A 21940-nucleotide genomic window follows, 5' to 3' on the forward strand; every position below is an offset into this window, starting at 1 on the left:
GGGAGTTGTAGTCTCCGGCTGCGCGGGCTCGAGGCTAGCCCCAGTCCCCTAGCCCCCAGAGCCCAGCTTCCAACCTCCGGTCGCAGTGGGGAGGCTGCGGGGCGGAAGGAAAGCTCCTGGGGAGATAAGCCTGGCCTCGGACCCTCCCTAGGACCTAGTGGCCGGACTCTCGGAGGAGGGCAGGAGGAGGGGACCAACGTCTCTCACAGACCCTGTGGGGGCCGCGGCCCACGGTGGGGTTGACCGTGACGCACGCGCTTCTCAAAGAGAAAAGTAGGAGCTGCGTGAATGATGGTTACTGCCCGGAGCCTCTAACACGGATGGGACCGTCCCTGCGGCTGCATCCCCGTCCCTCGGGGCCCCAACCCGAGGTGAACGCCGGGAAATGTAGTTGTTCTCGACCCGCGCTGCAGGAGGCAGCCCCCAAACGCAGGCTTCGCGGAACCAGTTGGTGGCTCCAGCAAGCTAGGGAGTGGGGCCAATGGCGAGGCCTCTGCGAGGAAGACGGGACTGGGAGGAATTGTTTACTGGCTCTGGGGATATCACAGCCACGTCTGTTTTCCCCACCAGCTCTGGGTTCCTCTGCCTTCGCAGTCAGAACTCGTACTCTGGAGGATTTCCCGCCTCCCATAATAGCAACTTCAATTTGGGGTGGGGGCCTTAATGCACATCTTGTGCTTTGCACACATGGTATCTTTAAATCTTTGCAAAGGCCCCATTATACAGATGACGCATAGGGAAGTGAAGTCCAAGTCCAGAACTATAAATGGCAAGGCAAAAGTCAAAGGCAGATTTTAAAATTAAACAACGACAACAACAAAACAACCATGATGAAAAAAAATGCCATCCCATTTAAAGAATGAAGAAACTGAGTCCTGTGGTTCACTGACTTGCCCAAGATCAGTAAGCTTGTAAGTGGCAAAATTCTGGGCTTTTTCACTTGCCTCTCCTGAGTGGTCTGGGGTCTGGAGGGAGGACAGAAGAGGGGAACTAGGATGGGCTCTGGGTGGGGAACTAGGATGGGCTCTGGTGCCCAAACTCCAGAGAACTGCCCCACAGGGCCCTGGGAAGTTTTCCACTCTCAGAGGGAAGTGGGTACCTGGGCTCCTGGCTATGTGTCAGGGAAACTAAGGACCTATCAAGAATGCGTGTTGGCAGAGAGAGACCCAGCTTCTTTCTGAGTATAGGCAGCTCTGCTATCACCTGATATACTCTTATATGGGTTCCTGCAAAACCTGGAATTTGGCAACACGGTGTACTAAAAATAACAAGGCTTTATGGTGTCAAGGTAAGAACGCCCAAACCTGTAGAAAAGTTTTAAGAGTTTCTTAGAGTTTATTTGAGCCAGACAGAGGATACATGTGGAAGCAAGATCTCAACAGACTGAGAAAAATGCTTCCCAGAATGACAGTTTGCAGTTTCTTTTTTTTCATTTGGAATTAGGGAGGGAATGAATGTGAGGAAGATGACATGAAGGTCAGGGAAAGCAAGGCTGGGATTGGATTACAGGATAGTTAAGATTATGTGCTCTCTTGAGGGTGGTTATACTTCTGAGAGTCTGAAAAAGAGGTATTTCAAAGGTGTGTTAATCTAGATGCACAGAAACAATGGCCAGGGCTTGTTTAAGGCAAAGATAACCTTTTACTAGGGAAGTTATAGGCCGGGGTATGACTACCCACCGTAACATAACCTGCCCAGGTAGGAATATATGACCAGATCACCCTGTGCGGTTACTTTTGGTTAGATTTGTTACAGCACCCTTCTTTCAGCCACAGTAGAAAAAATAGAATTAGGGACAGAGTGCTCAAAACGTGTGCAGCTTTATAATCAGAGCACTACAAAACCAGTAACCATTCTCATAGAAATACTAACAGTAATCGAAATACTAAATTTCTGTGGGCATTTGCACTTAGCAACACTTCAGTCCTTTCTTTGCATTCTTAAAAGCTGGGGCTTGTACTTCCTCCTTGGAGATGCTGGTCTGGAGATACTAACTTCTAATGGAGACCATTTTCAGGAAAATTACAAATCTGATCCAAGGTGTAGTCTTCTTCATAAACCTGTTATTTTAATATGGAAAAACATGTTGCTGTTTGTTCACCTGCATTCACAACTTTGCTACATATCATAACTGTAGTAAGTGTTGTGGCTTCAAAGCCACAAAACGAGCCACTCTGGATATAAAGGAAGACATTTCTGTAGATATGCAGCTTTTCTCCTTATGATCTTCTCTTATTACTAAAACTGCTCCTTTAGCTGTGAAAAAGCTGGCTCCTGATTGCTTCAAAACATTAACTTCCTGGAGAAAATTGCATACTAACCAATACACTTGTGTTATGCTAACATCGTTACTCTGTTTACCGAAGGCTTATGGGTTAATTCAGGTCAAAGAAGCAGGTGGGCAGCAGAACAGATGGTGTCCAAGCAGATGTCTAGTCTTGGGTGAGGAAAGGGACCTGGCTTGGTTGTAAACCTGGTTGGGCCCTGCAGTGGGGATGGGGAGGAGTGGGGTGGAATTTGTCAATACCATTAAAAAAAAAAAAATCCTTTGGATTTTGATTGGGATTGTAGTGAAGAATTTGTTAATTTGAGAGTTCATGAGTTTGTAACCTTGAGTCTTCTGTCTGACTATAATTTTCTCGTGGGATACCTTGTACATGATTTCTGTGGTTCACTCACTGGGATGTTACTGTTTTTATTTATTTGTGGCTAGGATTTTGTTATTTTTTTTCTAATTAGCTACTGCTGTTGTGTTTTTAATGCTGATCTTGGACCTGGCTACTTTGTTGAACTCACTCTTGTTCTAGAATAACGTGACATACTTTTCTAGCTAGATGATCCTGCTGTCAGTAAAAAAAATGACAGTTTAGTCTGTCCAATCTTTATAACTCATTTCTCACTCCCCCCTGCCCTTTGGCTAAGAGTTCCAACATAATGTTGAATGATAATGGTGATAATTGAAAATCTTTGCTTGTTCTAGACTTTTAAAAGAATGACCCTGAGGTTTTACCATTAAGTATGATGTTTTTAGTAGATTTCTAATAGTTCATTTTTTTTGTGTGTCAAGATTCATTTTATTTTTCAGCTTTACTGGGATGTGGTAACAAAATTGGCCCATACAAAAAGGATACTGACATACTGACATTTGGCCTTATTAAAGAAAACGCCTCCGGATAAGTGGTAGGAAGATGAAAGTAACAAAGACAAACACAGAAGTTGGCATTTTTAGAAAGTGAGTTCAAATATTAGTTCTGCCACAATCTGTGACTGGAGGTGACTTGTCCTATCTAAACCTGTTTTCTAATCTGTCATTGGATTTGAGATCACTCATGTCACGACTGTAAGAGTCTGAATCTTTTTTGTTTTACTGGTAATCTCTTCTACTTATTTTTTCAGGGAGGGGGCTATTTTATTTCTGCTTTAATTGTTGATTCATTCTTTCCCCCCTATTTTACTATTATTTTGTTATTCTTTATACCCCAGTTTTTGTTTTGTGATGCTTTCAGTGTCATTCAGTTCCCAAAAAGTGTAGTTTCAATTTCCTTTAACCCCCAAATTATTTAGAAAAGTGTTTTTGAATATCTATATACATGGATTTTTCTTTATCTTTTTGTAGTTGATTTCTAATTATATTCAATGAACATATTCTGAATGATACAAATTCTTAGGAATTTGTTGCTCTTTCCTTTTTGACCTACTTTGTGGCTTTTTTTAAAAGATTTTATTGGGGAAGGGGAACAGGACTTTATTGGGAAACAGTGTGTACTTCCAGGATTTTTTTCCAAGTCAAGTTGTTGTCCTTTCAATCTTAGCTGTGGAGGGCACAGCTCAGCTTCAGGTCCAGTTGCCGTTTTCTAGTTGCCGTTTTCTAGTTGCCGTTTTCTAGTTGCAGGGGGCGCTGCCTACCACCCCTTGCAGGAGTTGAGGAATCGAACTGGCAAGCTTGTGGTTGAGAGCCCACTGGCCCATGTGGGAATCGAACCGGCAGCCTTCGGAGTTAGGAGCACGGAGCTCCAACTGCCTGAGCCACTGGGCTGGCCCCTGCTTTATATATTCTGAAGTTATGTTGTTAGGTGCATAAGGGTTATGATATTAATATATCAGTGAATTATTTCTTCTATTGTATAAAACATCCTTTGTTGTCCTTCCTAATGATTTTTGCTTTTAATGCTTCCTTTTTTTATTTTTTTTCAGTCTCAATGTGGCCTCTGTATATCTTTCATTACAGGACTTCTGTTCAGCTAGTCTTCAGATGGTTCTCCAGGTAGATTGTTATATAATATAGTTGTAATGTTAATGTGGTCATGGGAAACGGCAAGCACAGCATTTACCTACTCCACCATTTTGCCCGGAACTCCCTGATGCTTTCTTTTCTTAACATTTCCTTGGTATTTCTTTTCTCATTCATTCATTCATTCATTTTTCCCCCTTTTCTTTTCTGAGAGCTGATTTTGCCATACTGTCTCATCCTGACACACTATTGGCAATAGTTTATGTAAATCTACCCGCTTATGTTATTTTTTCCCAGATCCCCATTCCCACTTTGATTTCTTCCTCCATCTCCTAGACACACTTTCTGATGTGTTTAATTTATGGCTCTTGGATATGTCTCTATTGCTAAGAGGTGTATAGGAATATAGATATATGTATATTCCTGTGTGTTATGTAAAATTTCCCAGGCTGGGAGACTGAAGAAAGAGGTTGACAACTCCATCATTACATTATGAGTTTATTAAGGGAACTTACATACAAGATGTGTTTTGGGTGGCAGCAAGTTGTGGTGGATATCCTCAGTGCCTTTCACCCCCCCACTCCAACTCTGTGTTTTATAGTTAAAGCAGTGAGTCTATGTTCTGGAAAGGAATGTGTTTTAATCTACGGGGTAGGAGACCACCAGGTGCTGAGAGGCTCTGGCTCCAGAGCTGATTAAGAGACAGATAACATCAAGGGTATCTCACTCCAGAGGTAGAACACAGAATTTTTGAGTACGTACCCAGACCCAGTGTAGGGGGCCAGGGTCTGGGCTCACCCAGGAGTCAAGATGGCAGATTAGCTTTAAGATGGAGTCAGGCTCTGCCTGCACACTATATATATGGATTGTATATGTTTTCGTATATGTATATGTATTTAATTTACAAACACGGTATTAAGTAAATTTCTATTTTCACTTTTTTTGCTCAATATTGTTTTAAGAACATTCCATGTTGTTTTTTATACATCTTGTTCATTGCTTCCAATTGCTGCATAGCACTTCAATTTATTAATTCACTATCCTTAATTTTTCACCTCCTAATGAAGAATGACATTGCCTTGAATTCTTTGCTACTACAAACAATACTTCAATCAACAACCTTGTACTTGTATCCTCTAGGACTTGTGCAAGAATTTTTCTGGATTGCATACCTAACATTGGGATTGCTGGATCACAGGATATACATACTGAATTGTACCAATCAGAGGTGCGTGATAGTTCCAAATTCTACATGTCTTCACTAATAGCAGTTTCTCTCTGACTTTCTAATTGGGCCACTCTGATGGATTTAAACTAACATATTTTAATTTCCTAAGTGATTATGAAGGAGGATAAGCATCTCTTCAGGCTTGTTAGCCATTTGGATTTCCTCTTATATTAATTGCCTATTCGTGTCTCTTGCACATTTTTTTCTATTGGGTTTGGCATTCTTGAACATTTCCAGGATTTCATTGTATGTTCTGGATATGAATCACTTTTTTTGAAGCTGAAAATATCTTCTCCCAGTTTGTCACTTATTACCATTTTCAATTATGTCTTTGTTTGGAAGAAATCTCTCATTTTAATATAGTCAAATCGATCTCATTTTCACTATATGGTTTATGTTTTCTGTGTTTAAAAATCTTTATTCACTTCAAAGTCATAAAGATAGTCTACATTTTTCTACTAGCTGTTATGGGTTAAGTTGAGTCCCCCCCAAAAGGTATGTTGAAACCCTAAACCCCAGTACCCTAGAATGTGATCTTATTTGGAAATGTAATTAGTTAAATTAAGATGAGGTCATTCTGGAGTAGGGTGAGTGCCAATCCAACATGAATGATGTCCTTATGAGAAGACAGCCATTTGAAGACAGACACACACAGGGAGAATGCCATGTGGTGACAAAGGCAGGGATTGGAGTACACAGCTGCAAGCCAAAATTGCCACTGAAAGCTAAGAAGTGGCAAGGGAGGATTCTCCTACAAGTTACAGAGGGAGCATGGCCTCAACGATACCTTGATTTTGGATTTCTGTCTTCCAGAACTGTGAGACAATAAATTTCTGTTGCATTAAGCCACCTAGTTTGTGGTACCTTGTTCTGGCAGCCCTGGGAAATTAATGTACTAGTTTCATAGATTTATCTTTCATACTTAGGTCTCTAATCCATTTAGTTGATCTTTATATTATGATGACCTTTGTATGACTTTTCTCCTTACAAGAAGCCAGTTTTCCCAATACTGTCCTTTAACAATCCATCTCTTCCCTTCTGATTAGGATGTTTATTCTGAAATATCTCAAGTTCTTTTATGTACATATTTCTATCTGTGGCCTCTCTGTTCTTTTTTTTTTAAATAAATTTTATTGGGGGATATTGGGGAACAGTGTGTTTCTCCAGGGCCCATCAGCTTCAAGTCATTGTCCTTCAATCTAGTTGTGGAGGGCGCAGCTCAGCTCCAAGTCCAGTCACCGTTTTGAATCTTTAGTTGTAGGCGGCAAAACCCACCATCCCATGCGGGAATTGATTCCAGCAACCTTGTGTTGAGAGCTTACGCTCTAACCAACTGAGCCATCTGGCCGCCCCTCCAGAAGCTCAGCGACAGCTCGTTGTCTTCAATCTAGTTGTGGAGGGCACAGCTCACTGGCCCATGTGGGAATCGAACCAGCAGCCCTGTTGCCCAGACCTCATGCTCTAACCAACTGAGCCACCCGGCCGCCCTCTGTTCTGTTCTTTTGATCAGTTTGTCTGTTCATGTGTCATACCACCTTTGTTTTCTCTTTGTAACTTTGGCTTTTTAGTATATTTTATTTGATACAGGAAACTTCTCTCTGTCTCTCTCAATTTGTCTTTCTTTCTCTTGCCATTCTTATCTACAGAAGGTGCCAAAAAAATGTATATACATTTTAAGAAAGGAAAAAACTATTAAAATTGTAATACTCAATATATACCACTAACGAAAGATAAATACAAGTCACGTTTGACTTCTACAATTACAAGAGATGCTCACAGTGGGTACCATCAGCGTCCAGACGCTTCTGATTAATTACAGCGAACTATTGCTGGAGCAACGCTGACCAAAGTGTCCACTTGTATACATTATTTTGGCATCGTTAGTATTTGTGGGTTTTGATTCTTCCACATGCATTTTTGAATCCATTTATTGTGTTTCTCAAGAAAACCTTTTGGAATTTGGGCTTGCATTAAATTTATAGATTGATTTAGGTAAAAGAGACATCTTAATATTAAATTGTTGCATTCATGAACGTGGTTTATCTCCCATTTGTTAGATTTATGTTATGTCCTTTTAATAACATTAAATTTTTTTCTTCATAAATGTCTTGTGGATTGATATGTGAAGTCTTATATTATTTTTTAATTTTTGTTGCTGTTCTGAATGGAATCTTGTATTTTGTTAGTTTCTAGTTGTTTACTATTATGTAGAGTAATGGTATTTGTTTTTCCTATTTGATCTTTTATTTGACCAATATGCTGACTCTCTTGTTAGTTTTTATGGTTTGGAGTTTCTATACGGAACACCAAATCACACCCACAGAATGACAATTTTGTCCCTCCCCCTCTCATCTCATTCCTATATACATATTTATAATGACTTATTGCAATGACAAGGGCTCTCGGGAGTGAACAGTAGTGATGATGGTGACCAGTTATGTCTTCTTCCTGCTCTTAAAGGGAATGAGTTTAAAGTTCTGTGTTAAATGTGAGTCTGTGGTAGAGTTTTGGTAGATAGTCCTTATCATACTATGGAACTTCCTTTCCATTCCCAGTTTTCTGAGAGCTGTTACAAATAGATGTTGAACTTTATCAAATGTTTTCTTAAATCTATGGAGGCGACCATGTGACTTTCCTCCTTTTTCCATGATGGAGTGCATTCATTACATTGTTAACTTTCTGATGTTTACTAAAACCTATTTGATGGTGCTTTATTTTTATTTTTAACACATTGTTGTATTTGTTTATCTAATATTTTGCCTAGGAATTGTATATCATTTAGAAAGTAAAATGGGCCTCTAATATTCTTTCCCCAAATTGCCTCTATTCAATCTGGGAATAAAGGATGTACCAGCTTCATAAAATGAATTTGTTTTCTTTTTACACTGTAATGATTTGTATATGTCAGGTGTTATTTGTTCCTTGAAGATTTGGTAGAACTCCCTTGTTAAACCTTCTGGGGCTTCTTTTAATTGAATTTTCAGGTTCTTTAATAGTTATTGGTCTAGTCAAAGTTTACTGTTTCTTTTTGTTTCCGTATTGGCATTTTCTATTCTTGCAGAAATTTGTCCATTTTGTCAAGATTTTAAAATGTATTGGTTTATATAGTTCAAAATTTTATTTTATTATTTAGAAATATTTGTATGGGTAGTGATTTACCCTTTTCAATTATACATTGTTATTATTATTATTTAAACATCACCAACAGGTTTTATTTGTCACTGTGAAAAGTCTGAATTTTAAACAGATTCTTGGCCTGGGGGCTCACACCCATCAGCTCGTTCAACTTTAGCGCTGTCTCATCCCTAGTAGATTCTCCAGAACTGCTACCTTCACCATGAAACTCCATGTGTTCTCCCAATTCAAACTTGGGCTTCTTCAGCATTTTGACTTTTCTAACAAAGATATTATGAAGTGGATAAACAGATCAGCAAGACTTTTCTTTGTACTTTCCACTGCTATCTGGAATCAATTTATTGACCACTTCTTTCACGTCATTTGTGCCTCTAGGGTCATGATTTCTATCATCTTCTGCCGGATTTGGCGGACCTGTTCATGCTGAGCATAAGAGGTCTTCCGAATCTGATTGTTGCGTTTTTTAGTAAAACCAACACAGAATAGACAAAGCAAATAACCATGGGTAGTCTTGACAGCAACATGAGCTTCAATCATGGTCTGCCATTTTTTGACCATGGAGCACATTTTGTCGTGGATAAGATCCAGGCCATGGAAATCAGTCAGGCAATTTTTGCCCTGAATATCCTCAGTAATTAACTTGAATTTTCTAAATTCAACTTCATCATTCTGCAGATTAGCTAGACTCACTTCAAAAACATGACCCTTGAGACCCTCAGATGCGATGCTGGTTCCTTGAGTTCTCGTGACTAGTGTTTTCCCAATATTTCTTACATTGAACGTAGCTGATGCTTTCACATCATACCAATCTTTCTTGGAAATGGGTCAACCACCTTTCTCTTGGCTCCCTTCTTGCTGCCTTTTGTAAGGTGCTTATTCTTGCCGACCAGCATGGTGCTGCTCAGAGAGCCGAAAAGTATATATTATGTTTTTATTTGCATCTTTCTTCTCTCCATCAGACTTTCCTGAAGCATTTCTATCTCATTAGAATTTCAAATAGCTAACTTTTTGTTGTTGTTAATTTTCTCTGTTTTATCTACTTTATAACTTTCTGCCTTTATTTATTTTTCTCGTTTTTTTGGATTTTCTCTGTTGTTTCATATTAAGTGTTAAGCTAAGACTTCCTTCATTTGTTTTAAATCTTTCTTTTTTGATAAAAATATTCAAAACAACGAATTACACTTGAACTACTTTTGGTAGTGCTTTTGTTGTCATTCAGTTATAAAGGTTTATTTCTTTTATGTTTTATTTATTTATTTTTTAAAACATTTTATTGGGGAAGGGGAACAGGACTTTATTGGGGAACAGTGTACACTTCCAGGACTTTTTTCCAAGTCAAGTTGTTGTCCTTTCAGTCTTAGTTGTGGCGGGCACAGCTCAGCTCCAGGTCCAGTTGCCGTTTCTAGTTGCAGGGGGCACAGCCCACCATCCCTTGCGGGAGTCGAGGAATCGAACTGGCAACCTTGCGGTTGAGAGGACGCGCTCCAACCTACTGAGCCATCAGGAGCTCAGTGGCAGCTCAACTCAAGGTGCTGTGTTCAATCTTAGTTGCAGGGGGCGGAGCCCACCATTCCTTGCGGGACTTGAGGAGTTGAACTGGCAACCTTGTGGTTGAGAGCCCACTGGCCCATGTGGGAATAGAACCGGCAGCCTTCAGAGTTAGGAGTATGGAGCTCTAACCGCCTGAGCCACCGGGCCGGCCCCAAGATTTTAGTTTTTTTTAACACCAAAATTTGACATTGTTGCTGTACTTTTTTGATAGAGTACACGTATGTTTACCTTTCACTTTGATTTCCTTTTTCTTTCCTCATCATTCTTTTTTGTGTTTCAGACCTTCATTTTAGGATTATCTTCCTTCTGCCTGAAGTATATCCTTGAGGAGTTCTTTGGAAGAGGGTATCTTGGGAATCCGTTCCTAGTTTTTGGTGTGTCTAAACAATAATTTTATTTTTGCTCTTGAAAGAGAGTTTTGCTGGGCACACAATTCTAGTGTGGCAGTTATTTTAGTAGCTCAGTACTCTAGTCGCTCATTCCATTATCTTCTGGCTTCCATCATTCCATTGCCACTGAGAAATAAGAAGTAGCACTTCTAAAAACAGAATTGTGGTATGGTGATGGTTGCACAACTCTGTAAATTTACTAAAAATGATTGAATCACTAAAACAGATGAACTTTATGGTATGTAAATGATACCACGATAAAGTTGTTAAAATAAAAAAAAAGTAGTACTTCTGGCAGTTTTAATGATTTTCGTTTCAGTGTCCTAAGGTTTATGGTATGTCTTGTGTGGATCTATTTTTAAATATTCTGCTTGGGATTCATAGGATTTCCTGATTTTGAGGAAGAGTCTCATCAATTTTGAAAAATTCTCACATACTATCTCTTCAAATGCGCTTCTCTCCCTTCTATTATCTTTCTTCTGTAAACACAAATTAGAAGTATGTGGGACCTTCCCACTCGGTTCCACATTTCTTAACACATTGTTCGTAATTTTCATCTTTTTTCTCTGTGTGCTGCACACTGTGTAATTTCTTCAAATAGGTATGTGTTCTAGTTTCTTCTCTTTTCAGCTGTGATATAATCTGTTTAATTTGACCACTGGGTTTAAAAATTCTCACTTATGTAACTTCTAGTTTTTCTTGTTCAAATCTTCCTTGCCAATCTTGATAGTGCTTTTCCTTCAGTATTTCTTAAACTCCATCTTTAATTTCTTTAACAATTTAATATATTTTATGTTCTATACCGTATAATTTCATTATTTATACCATTTGTGAGTGTTATGCTCAAGTTTGTTTCTTCTGCTTTTGTGGTTTGTGGAACTCATGTTCCTTGAGCCTATATCTGTGGAAATTCCTTAAATCCTGAGTTTAAAATGTATTTCCTTGGATAAAGTTAGTGTTTGCTTATGCCATGGACCTATGAGAATAGATGACTTGGGATCACTCTAAAGTTTTGTCTGGAAGTCTTTCATGCTACACAGATAGTACAAATTTAGGCTCTAAACCCACAGGAATGTGCGCTTACTGTTAGGAATTCTCAGGGGAAATTTCTCTCTCCTTTAGTCATTATAGAGGTAGAGACAAACATATTCCTGTTGTCTTTTTGTTTGGCCAGGTGGGGGTAAAAAAAGTGCCAACTGAGAGTTTGCCCTCAGGTTCTGAAATGTTACATATAGGTCTCTGATCTTGCTTCTCACTCTGCTTGAGTGCCAGGATTTTTCTTCTGTGAAAATGGCCTGTTACAGGCTTTATGCAGATAACCCCGGGAAAAGTGCTGAGTCTAGAGCTCTCTTTACTTCTCTCGATTTTTGCATTCTTGTTTTTGGTCTGCAAGGATATACTTGAGGCATACTCTCTCTCCTTCAGGAGTGTCACAACCAAGAGTGTCTGGGCCCCCAGGTTTTCTCTGCTGTCCTTCAATGAATTAGAGAGCTAGTTTACATGCTTTACATAATTAATTGTACCTATTTTTAAATTAATTATATCCTGTCTCTAGCTTTCATGGACAAAAAATACATTTACTCATTTATCCAATAGTTACTGCTTATTCAGAGAACCTTGAAGGTCTGGTAATATCTCTGTTATGGGCTGAATTGTGTCTCTCCTACCCCACTCCCAAATGCATACATGGAAGCCCTAACCCTCAGTACCTGAAAATGACTGTATTTGGAGGTAGAGCCTTTAAGGAGGTGATTAAATTAAAATGAGGCTTCTAGGGTGGGCCCCAATACAGTCTGACCAGTGTCCTTATAAGAAAGGAAATTTGAACACACAGAGACACTAGGGATGTGTGTGCACAGAGGCAGGCCTGCAAGTCAAGGAGAGAGATGCCAGAAGCCAAACCTGCCTCCACCTTGATATTGGATATCTGGCCTCCAGAACCGAGAAAAACTAAATTTCCCTTGTTGCTTAAGCCACTGAGCATGTGGCACGTGGTAACGGCAGCCCTAGCAGACTAACACTGTCTCCAGCGCTAAGATTTCAGACACTATCTTAGCCTAGAGGGAGGAACTATAGGTTGACATGGTGGCCTTTCCAAAGCTGTTCACATCACGCTGATAGCACAGCCTGGTTTGGCAGACAGACTTAACAGCCCAGGCCTCAGAAATGTCTCACTCATGCGTCATTATGTTTCTTTTTTCAGGGTGTCATTCAAGTCCTTCTTTTCAGGATGAATCTGAGGACAGGCAACATCTTGGTGACACTCCAGTCTTTTCCAGACAACTTGGTTTAGAGGGCCTGTGGGATGCGCGGAGGACTGGGGGAGAGGTGAGAACAGCAGGAGTTAGGGAGCAGGAAGAAGCACTCTACCCGGCATGAAACCAGACTTCTTTCACTAGGTGTGGGTGAGGAAGGCATTTCATGAGGTCTGGAAACACAGAGGGAAATGTGGGAAGAGAGTGATGTTCAGTGAGTTTAGGACTAAGTAAGTCAGAGGTGGTGCAAGTGCCTCAATTGATTAATTCAGGGGTTAATCCAATCATTGATAATGATATCTATTAACCTTTATTTACTTGTTCCCCTGTCTCTATGTTTGACCAATTCATTCTCTCATTGAAAAAAATATCTGCTGAGCATGATCACTATATTGAGCACGTAGCAGTCAGGGAGACAGCCCCTGACTTCATGCTTCATGTAGCTCCAAGTTGGTTGGGCAGGAGAGGCACTGAGCATGTGCAGACGGGAGCGTTGAGTGTTTCAGATGGGGCAGTGAGGGGCACTGCGGGAGCCCATGTGCAGAAAGAACCAACTAGATCTGAAGGCCTCAGTGAGGAAGTTGAGACCTGAAAGATGGCAGGGGAGTGGAGGGGTGAGAGAGAGAGTGAGAGAGAGAGATCCAGGCAAAGAGAACCATGTTGTGAAAGCTCTAACGTAATTGAAGTGTCAGTTCACTGACACTGAAGAATCCCAATGGTAGTGTGACTTGATCTTCCCTGGTTGTTGGGTGGGTCATGAATTAATTGTAGAACAAGATTTGGTAGGTGACTGCTGTAGTAGTTCAGGTGAGGGATGGTGGTGGCTGGAAGAAGGTAGCTTTTGTGAGGACTGTTGAAAGTGACAGATTTAGAAACTCTGGAACATTCTAAAGGATCTGATATGGCATCAGTAAGAGGGAAGAGCTAAGTGTGACTCAGGTTTCTAGGGCCACTGTGAAGAGCTAGAAGAGAAGAGGTGTACATGGTACTCTAGTAGGTCTGTCCATGGGAAGCAGGATTTTTTAAAAAATACGAGTATGGAGAAGGAATAATAATATCTAGAAACAGCATTGGGAGTGCCAAAGATGGCAGATTCTATCACTGCGTACAACATTTGCTATCTCTTCTGAACGATATCCCAGTTGATATTAGGCTTGGCCATATAACTCGCTTTAGCCAATGAATTGTGAACGCAAGTAACGTACGTCTCTTCCGAGTGGAAGCTTCAAGAGCCAGCTCATGGCTGTCCATGTGTGTTTTCCCTCTGCCAGGAGATTGGTAATGCTTCAGAGGCTGCCCCATGAATTAAGAGCCTGGGTCCATGAGTGAAGACGTGCAGCAGAGTTCAGTTGACCTGAGTTGGACATGGCGCATGAGTGAGTCTCTACCTTTGTTTGAGTGAACCACTGGGATTTGGGCTCATTTGTTTCTGCAGCATATCTTGACTACTTCTCTCTTCCTTTAGACCTTGAGCTATTTGGCAAGTGGAGGGAATGAAGAACCTTCAGTTAGGATTGTGGTGATTATCTTCAGGGAAGGAACTGGCTTTAGTTAAAGTAGAAGTTGGAGGGTACATTCAGTGAAAGATTTACAGGAGTCACAGTTTGAGAAGGATGGAGGAAGGCAGGAGGTGGGTAGAACAAAATACAACAGAGAGAATGATGGAGATGAGAGAAGCTGAGATGACAAGAGGGGCTTGTATTTGGGAGATTAACAAAGAAAACAAAGATAGGAAACGTGATGAATTTGGTGATGACACCCGTTGGAGGGCAGTGCGCTCTCAGGTTCAGAATCACAACGGTGTATTGCTGTCCCAGCTACTCCCTCTCACCTCACTCTCTTAGTGATTGTGATCGTTTTCATCCTAACTGTGTTACTTCTCAGTTGTTGGTATCCTTCTAATAGACTGTGGCTCCCATGCTGCAAGAATCTGGCCTGAGATGTTCGTCACTGTCCCCTGAATTCCAGGCACAGCAGGAACACAACTATTCTGGGATCAATGAATGAATGAAACTTATGGATCCATCCAGTGGTCAGGTCTCTCTCATCAGCAAAGGGAGCCTCTCAGTGGTCTGTAAACCGAGGTTTGACTCTTGGCTCACAATTTACTGTCTTACTGACTATGGGCAAGTTACGCACCCTTTCTGACCTTGGTGTCCTTAGCTTGCAAATGGGATAATAATAGTTATCTAACTCATGGGGTTGTTCTAAGAATGAAAGGAGATGATTTGTGTAAATGACTCAGCATGCTAAACAACCATCCAATTCTTTGGCACTTATTTTGTCCTAATTTTAATAATGACATCCATGCATTGGTGCAGACAAATATGCCTCTCCTCGCCACTAGAACTCTGCACAGTTTTCCAATCTCCTTGCCCTCAAACTTATAGAGTGGAAAAGGGACTTGTCCAAAAACCCACAGTGCAGATGAAAGACCCAGTCCAGGACTTACCCCACTATACCTTAGCAGGAAGTGGCCCTCCCAGTTGCTGAGGAATGTGACTCAAAGGAATATCCAGCAGGCAAGGGAGTGTATTAGTTTCCTGTTGCTGCTGTAACACATTATCACAAACTTAGTGCTTACAACAACACAAATTTATTACCTTAATAGTTCGGGAGGACAGAAATCTGAAATGGGTCTCACTAGGCTAAAATCAAGGTTTTATAGGGCTGCGTTCCTTCTGGAGGCTTAAAAGAAGAACCATTTCTTTGCCTTTTCTAGCTTCTAGAGGCCACCTGGCTTCCTTGGCTTGTGGCCCCCTCTCCATCTTCAGATTCAGCAATGGCATCACTCCAGCTTCTGCTCCCATCATCATATCTCCTCTGATTTTCCTGCCTCCCTCTTTCATTTATTAGGACCTTTGTGATTACATTGGGCCCACTTGGGTAATCCAGGATAATCTCCTCATCTCAAAATCCTAAATGTAATCACATCTGCAAAGTCCCTTTTGCCATGTAAGATATTATATTGACAGGTTCCTGGGATTAGAACATGAGCATCTTTGTGGAACCATTATTCTGCCTCCCACAGAGAGCAAGTTGGAAATTGGCTCTCAGACATCAGAGCACTCTTTGTGTCCCTGTCCAGTCTCCCCAGCTGTGTGCTGATCTCATCTCTTTCTTTTCCTCCTTTTCCTATCTATTCCTGTCCTTGCAACTCATTTAAAACAGATATCATCAGCTGGAGGCATTTGTTCTAAATTCCCTAATCCGTATGAATGGGGGTCCAAGTGAAGATTACTTCCACTGGAGTGAGTTTGATCAGACAGGGTCTCCAGGTAGAGTCCCAGAACTGCACAGTCCAAGAGAAATAGAATGTGAGACACAAATGCGAGTCACATATATAATTTCAAATTTTCTAGGAGTCCCATTTAAATAAAAGTAAAAAGAAATAGATGGAATTAATTTTAATAATATATACTACTTAATCTAATACATCAAAAATATTATTTCAGCATTCATTCACTGCAAAAATTATTAATGAGATATTTCATCTTGAGTCTTTGAAATCCGGTGTGTATTTTATGGGTGAGCACACCTCGGTTCAGACTAGCCGTACTGCAAGTGCTTAATAGCCAACTGTGCTGGTGGCTACCGTATTGGACAGTGCAAGCCTAGAACATAAGCTCTGTAAGAGCCCCCGGGCTTAGAACAAGCCGTGGCACAACAGGGCCTCAGATTTGTGGAAAGCAGGAGTTCATGGACTGTTCTGTTCAGGCTAAGACTCCTTTTTTACAAAAGCCCTGGGCAGCTGACCCGAAGAAGGAAGCCTAAATAGGCAGATCATTTGTATCTAATTTGCATGCATTCCTCCCAGGCGTGTTTGCTACCCAGGCAACTTCTTTCTAATGATTCCCACTGGGTCCACTCCTACCCAGGCAACCTTGAGAAATGCACCACTGAGCTGTGTTCAGTGCTTAGTCCTGTCTGGAAGTGAAAAGACAGAAAGGGGACTCTCCATGGAGCCAGTTCCCAGGAGACCTTGTGAGTGGATGGGTGAAGAAGAATGCCCCCTAAACATGTGTCCATGGACCTTTGTGATCTGGTTCTGGTCCCTAATCACTTCCTGCCTTATTACCTTGTTATAGACTGAACTGTGATCCCCACAAATTCATGTGTTGAAGCCCTAACCCCCAGTGTGACTGAATTTCAAGATAGGATCTTGAGCAGGTTACTAAGGTTAAAGGAGATCAAAAGAGTGGGACCCAAATCCAACAGGACTAGAGCCCTTATAAGTAGAGGAAGAGACACCAAGGGCATGCAAACACAGAGAGAGGCCACTTGGGGACACAGCGAGAAGGCAGCTGTCTTCAAGCCAAGGAAAGAGGCCTCAGCAGAAACCAAACCTGCTGGCACCTTGAGCTTGGACTTCCAGCCTCCAGACTGTGAGGAAATACATTTTTGTTGTTTAGCCACCCAGTCTGTGGCATTTTGTTAGCCCTAGCAAACTAATACAAGCTTCTTCTCTCAAGGGCAGTCTTCAGTGCCCTTGAACTATATTCCTGTCCTTCAACAAGTTAAACATAGAGTTGCCACTTAACCCAGTGATTCATTTCTAGGTAGATACCCAAGAAATTTGAAAACATGTGTTCACATACAAACTTGTAAATGAATGTTCATAGCAGCATTATTCATAATAACCAAACAGTGGAAACAACCTAAATGTCCATCAACCGATGAATGGATGAATAAAATTTGTTATATTCATAAAATGAAATATTCAGTCATACAAAGGAGTGAAGTTCTGATACGTGCTCCAATGTGGGTTAACCTTGAAAACATGCTTAGTGAAAGAAATCAGACATAAAAGGATAAATATTGTATCATTTTATTTATATGAAGTGTCCAGAACAGGCAAATCCCATAGAGATAGAAAGTAGATCAGTGGCTGCTGGAGCCTGGGGGGAGAGGAGATGGGGAGTGACTGCTAATGGGTATGGGGTTTCTTTTTGGGGTGATGAGAATATTTTGGAATTGGAATGTGGTGATAGTTGCGTAACACGGTGAATGTAGTAAAAATTAATGAATTACATACTTAAGAACAGCAAATTTTATGGCATGTGAATTATATCTCAATTAAAAAAACTACCCACCTGTCATATTGGATTTCTTTTAGTTCCTTGAATCTGCTATATTGTGTCACCTCTGAATCTTTCTACTTAGAAAAAAAAAAGCTTCCTCTTTCATCACCACCTCCCCTTCCTTTTCCTAATGGTAAAATTCAGGCTATCTAGCAGTCTAGGAAGAGGGAGATTTGCTACTGGGGGTTGTTGTATTGTCTGTAATTTTCTGTAAGATACTTCCTGACACCTTGTGAGGAGCAGAGCTCAGGCTGAGGATGGGCAGGGAGTGTGTGTAGCAGTGTTTTCATTGTAAACCATGGGTGTGTATATTTTATTATTTTAAAAGAAAAAAGATTATTTCCAAGAGAGTTATTAAAAATCGAAAATCCAGGGAGAAAAACGATACTTCTGCACACAGTGATAGATATGTGGGTGTTTTGTTTGAATCTACACATTGCAGACACGTTAGTTATCATTCAAAAGACTCTAATTCAGGGATGTCCAAACTTTTTTCAACGTTTTTCACCAAGGGCCATATGTGGTAAAATACAGAAACAGCCGGGCCATTCACTCGAGGTGAAGTACTTATTGCCTCACCTGGTTTATTTAAGTAAACTAAATATATTTTTGGAATTTGCTGCGGGCCAATCAACAATGGATTGTGGACCGCAGTTGGACTGCAGTTTGTCACCCCTGCTCTAATTAGAGGGCCACACTCCCGAAGTGGCTATTACAAGCATTCAATGATCTTTCTCTCCAGGCAATGCAGAGGGTCTTTGAATCAGCGTAACAGATGTTAGAATGGTTTTTTCTTTGGTGAAATGAGTCATGGTCAAGGTGAACATTGGGTAGACAAACTAATGCAGGTTCAAGTACCATGAGCCAAGGAGCCTCTGCTCTTTACAATGGCACCTTAGACCTAGAGTTTGTGACCCCCCCCCATATGGGATTCCTGCCACATGATCCTGACGAGATTAGCTGACCTTCGACTAGTATATCATTGCATCTGTTTCCAGTGAACTTTTCATGCACGGTGCCTGCTGGCATGTCCAACATGACAGAATCTGGGCCTCATTGACTTTACGGAGTAGGTGGCATGGCTGCTTTATTGTTGGCCTGCCGATCAGTGTTTGTATATGTGGCAGCACATGGACCGAGCCTTGTTCTGATGCAGCACACGACCCGGCAGTGAGGTTGTGGGCTGGAGACCTGGTGCTTTAATCACTGGAGGTGACTGATACCCCTAACACTTGTGACTGGCCAACCTAGTTGCGATGGGTTGAATTGTCTCCCCTTGCCCTACATTCATATGTTGAAATCCTAACCCCCAGTAGCTCAGAACGTGGCCTTATTTGAAAGATTGGTCTTTACAGAGGTATCAAGTTAGAATGAGGTTGTTAGGGATGTCCTTAATCCAGTATGACTGGTGTCCTTAAAAGAAGAGGACATTTGGACACAGGGACACGTAGAGGGAAGAGGATGTGAAGAGACACAGAGAAGATGGCCGTCTACATGCCAAGGAGAGAGGCCTGGCGTGGATCCTTCCCTCACACCGTCAGAAGGAACCAACCTGCCAACACTGTGACCTTGGACTTCTAGCCTTCAGAACTGAGATAATACATTTCTGTTGTTTAAGCCACTCTGTCTGTGGTCCTTGGTTACTAGCCTTAGCAAGGCAATACACTGGCGTTGGTGCATTGCTACCCAGGTGATGTCTGTCAGCTCTGCTCACCAGGTTGTGACTCCCTGTCAGCCCAGAACCACTTCTTTCTTAGTCTCAGTCCTCATCAGGCTGGTGCTGGAGGAGGGTCTGACAGCAAGCTGCTCCTACCAAAGCGAGCTGGCCTCCCAAGGCACTGAGGTCTCTGTTACTGCTAAGTCCCCGAGAGTTCCAGGCCTCCCCCAAATGTGGTATGACGCCAGGGCCTGGGAAAGTTACTGTTGTTGTTTTCTTCCAAGTGACTTCACAGTAAGAGTCTGGAGAGACGGAGAGCGAGAGCGTTGTGGCTGATGGCTCTTTGCTCTCGGGGCATAACCCAGTGGTCCTCCTTTTGGAGAAGAACATTTTTTTCCCCCTGGGCGAACATAAGAAGTAGCAGAGCCAGCGAGTCAGCTGGATGTATTATGAGGAGCCAGAGCTGCCCCGGAACAGCTGCAGGAGATAAGCAGGAATATTTGCTATATGCCAGATCCCTGTTAGTCACTGAACCCATTGCTCCTTTCAGGCCTTGAAATAACACCATGAAGTGAGTACCACTGACCACATTTCAAAGAAAATAACGCCAACACTGAAATTCTGTCTAAAGTCTCGAGCACTGTGCTCTGGGCCTAATATGCATCACCTCATTTAATCCTCACTGCAACAGATGAGGTAGGAACCGTCGTTACTGTAACCACAGAACCAGCTCAAAACGGTCCTATCCCGGTTTTAACAAGATACTGAGTTGCCTTTCAGAGACAACCGACCGACCGAAACCACAAACCCTGCGGCCGAAGCATGCAGACGAGAGAACTTTGACCTCCAGCTGCACCCGGAACAAAGTCCCACTCCTCCCTCCTCACCAAAGGCCTGGGACGTGACTGGAACTTGAACACCGGAAAACGCTTGATGAAAAGCCACTGGGGAATTTGGGTTTTAAGCAATAGCCTCTGTTCTCCTTGCTTGGCACCCTGAAAATAAAATGGCTTTAATTTCTCCATTGCAAACCTCGACGTTCAGTACTCGGCTGTGCAGGCGGGCAGACGCTTGTTTGGTTCACTTCGGTAATATTTTGTAGGAAAGGAAGGCAGGCCCAGGGCCAGTCAGTCACTTGCCCAAGGCCACCCATGGGCAACTGCCCAATGGAGCAGTGTGACTCCAGAGTGCTCACCATGCTCTCTGCACTCTGCCTTCTGCCCTTGAGTCAGCTGAGACTCAGGTAACCATAAACTTGCCCAAGGTTAAATAATAATTGGCTGAGGCTGCACTGGAACTCAGTTTTATCAAAAATGCTATTGCATTCACTCAACAACTGTTTGATGAGTGTCTACCATAGGAAAGATATTGTGCTAAAAACATGGAGTCCAAAGACCAAAGCCCAGAGTTAGTGCCCAAAACGGGGATCAGCAGAGTAGAAAGACAGTCATGCAAACAATTATAATTCAACATACTGGAGGAGGAAGAAGGTATTGATTCTAGTGGGATCCTATAAAGAGCCCAGAGTTTGCTTTGGAAGTCTTCACAGAGGAATTTATGCTGGACAAAAACCAAACAAGGTTGGTCAGAAACCATTTGATTAATTTAAAAAATATTGCAGTAGAGAGAGAGAGGAAAAAAAAAGCAAAATCACTCTCTTAACCACAACCACACAAGGAGCTTATAGCGTTTGAATTGAAGAACAAGCTTAGAAAACTATTGTTGAGTCTTTTCTATCATCTGGTATGATTTTATAAACCATCTCTAATCTTCAAACTAACCATTGCTTTTCAGTTATGGAATTTATCTAAAAATGTTTCAAGCCTTGAAAAGAATTCAAGTAAAAATATCTTTAACAGGAAAGAAAAACTAACAAGTTTCATTAGCACTAGGAGAGTCCCTATCTTTTTTCTCCTTGGGTGTCAGAAGCTTCAGAACAGTAAATACTGTGGGATTCAAAAATACACTTGCTTTGAGATTTTCTTTGGCCTTCAAATTCAGCTAACACTTTACTGATTGAAAAAGCTAACTTCCATTTTTAAAGGGGAAGCACATATTCTGATCTTATATTTTCCCCTATAAATGGAGTTTACGTATATGCTTTTTCATCCAGATGAGGGAAGAGTATATTCAAAGCATAGCAACTTGAGAAGACGATTTGGTTTAGGAAGACGAAAGATTTATATTATATATTTCCGGAACATCAAGTTCAGGAAAGGAGATGAGGCTGAAGATAACTTTAAAGAGGCTTTTATGCTGCATTAAAAAGTTGAAATTTCACCCCAATTGGCTGGTAGGCAGTGAAAAGGAAAAACTGTTTCTCTCTCTACTCACCACTCTACTCTCAATACTTCAGTTCTGCTCACCAATGTTTCTTTTCCCCACATCAAGAAATTCTCCAGTTCTCTGCCGA

General features: G+C 41.4%; 1 long non-coding RNA gene and 1 pseudogene across 7 annotated transcripts; one reads left to right on the forward strand and one right to left on the reverse strand.

The window, feature by feature from the left end:
* Positions 1-33: 33 nt before the first annotated feature.
* Positions 34-20551, forward strand: LOC109458043 (uncharacterized). 7 transcript variants are annotated; one of them, XR_012490084.1, is made up of 5 exons: positions 34-911; positions 5372-5459; positions 12738-12862; positions 14061-14165; positions 14695-20551. It is a non-coding gene; the product is annotated as an uncharacterized LOC109458043 (long non-coding RNA). The 7 variants fall into 7 exon arrangements; XR_012490085.1 differs by having other exon boundaries at positions 14758-20551; XR_012490086.1 differs by having other exon boundaries at positions 20078-20551.
* On the reverse strand, positions 8699-9636 carry LOC141567674 (small ribosomal subunit protein eS1-like; annotated as a pseudogene).
* Positions 20552-21940: the final 1389 nt, after the last annotated feature.

Source organism: Rhinolophus sinicus, linkage group LG11 (genome assembly GCF_036562045.2).
Source record: "Rhinolophus sinicus isolate RSC01 linkage group LG11, ASM3656204v1, whole genome shotgun sequence".
In the NCBI taxonomy this organism is placed as follows: Eukaryota; Metazoa; Chordata; class Mammalia; order Chiroptera; family Rhinolophidae; genus Rhinolophus; species Rhinolophus sinicus.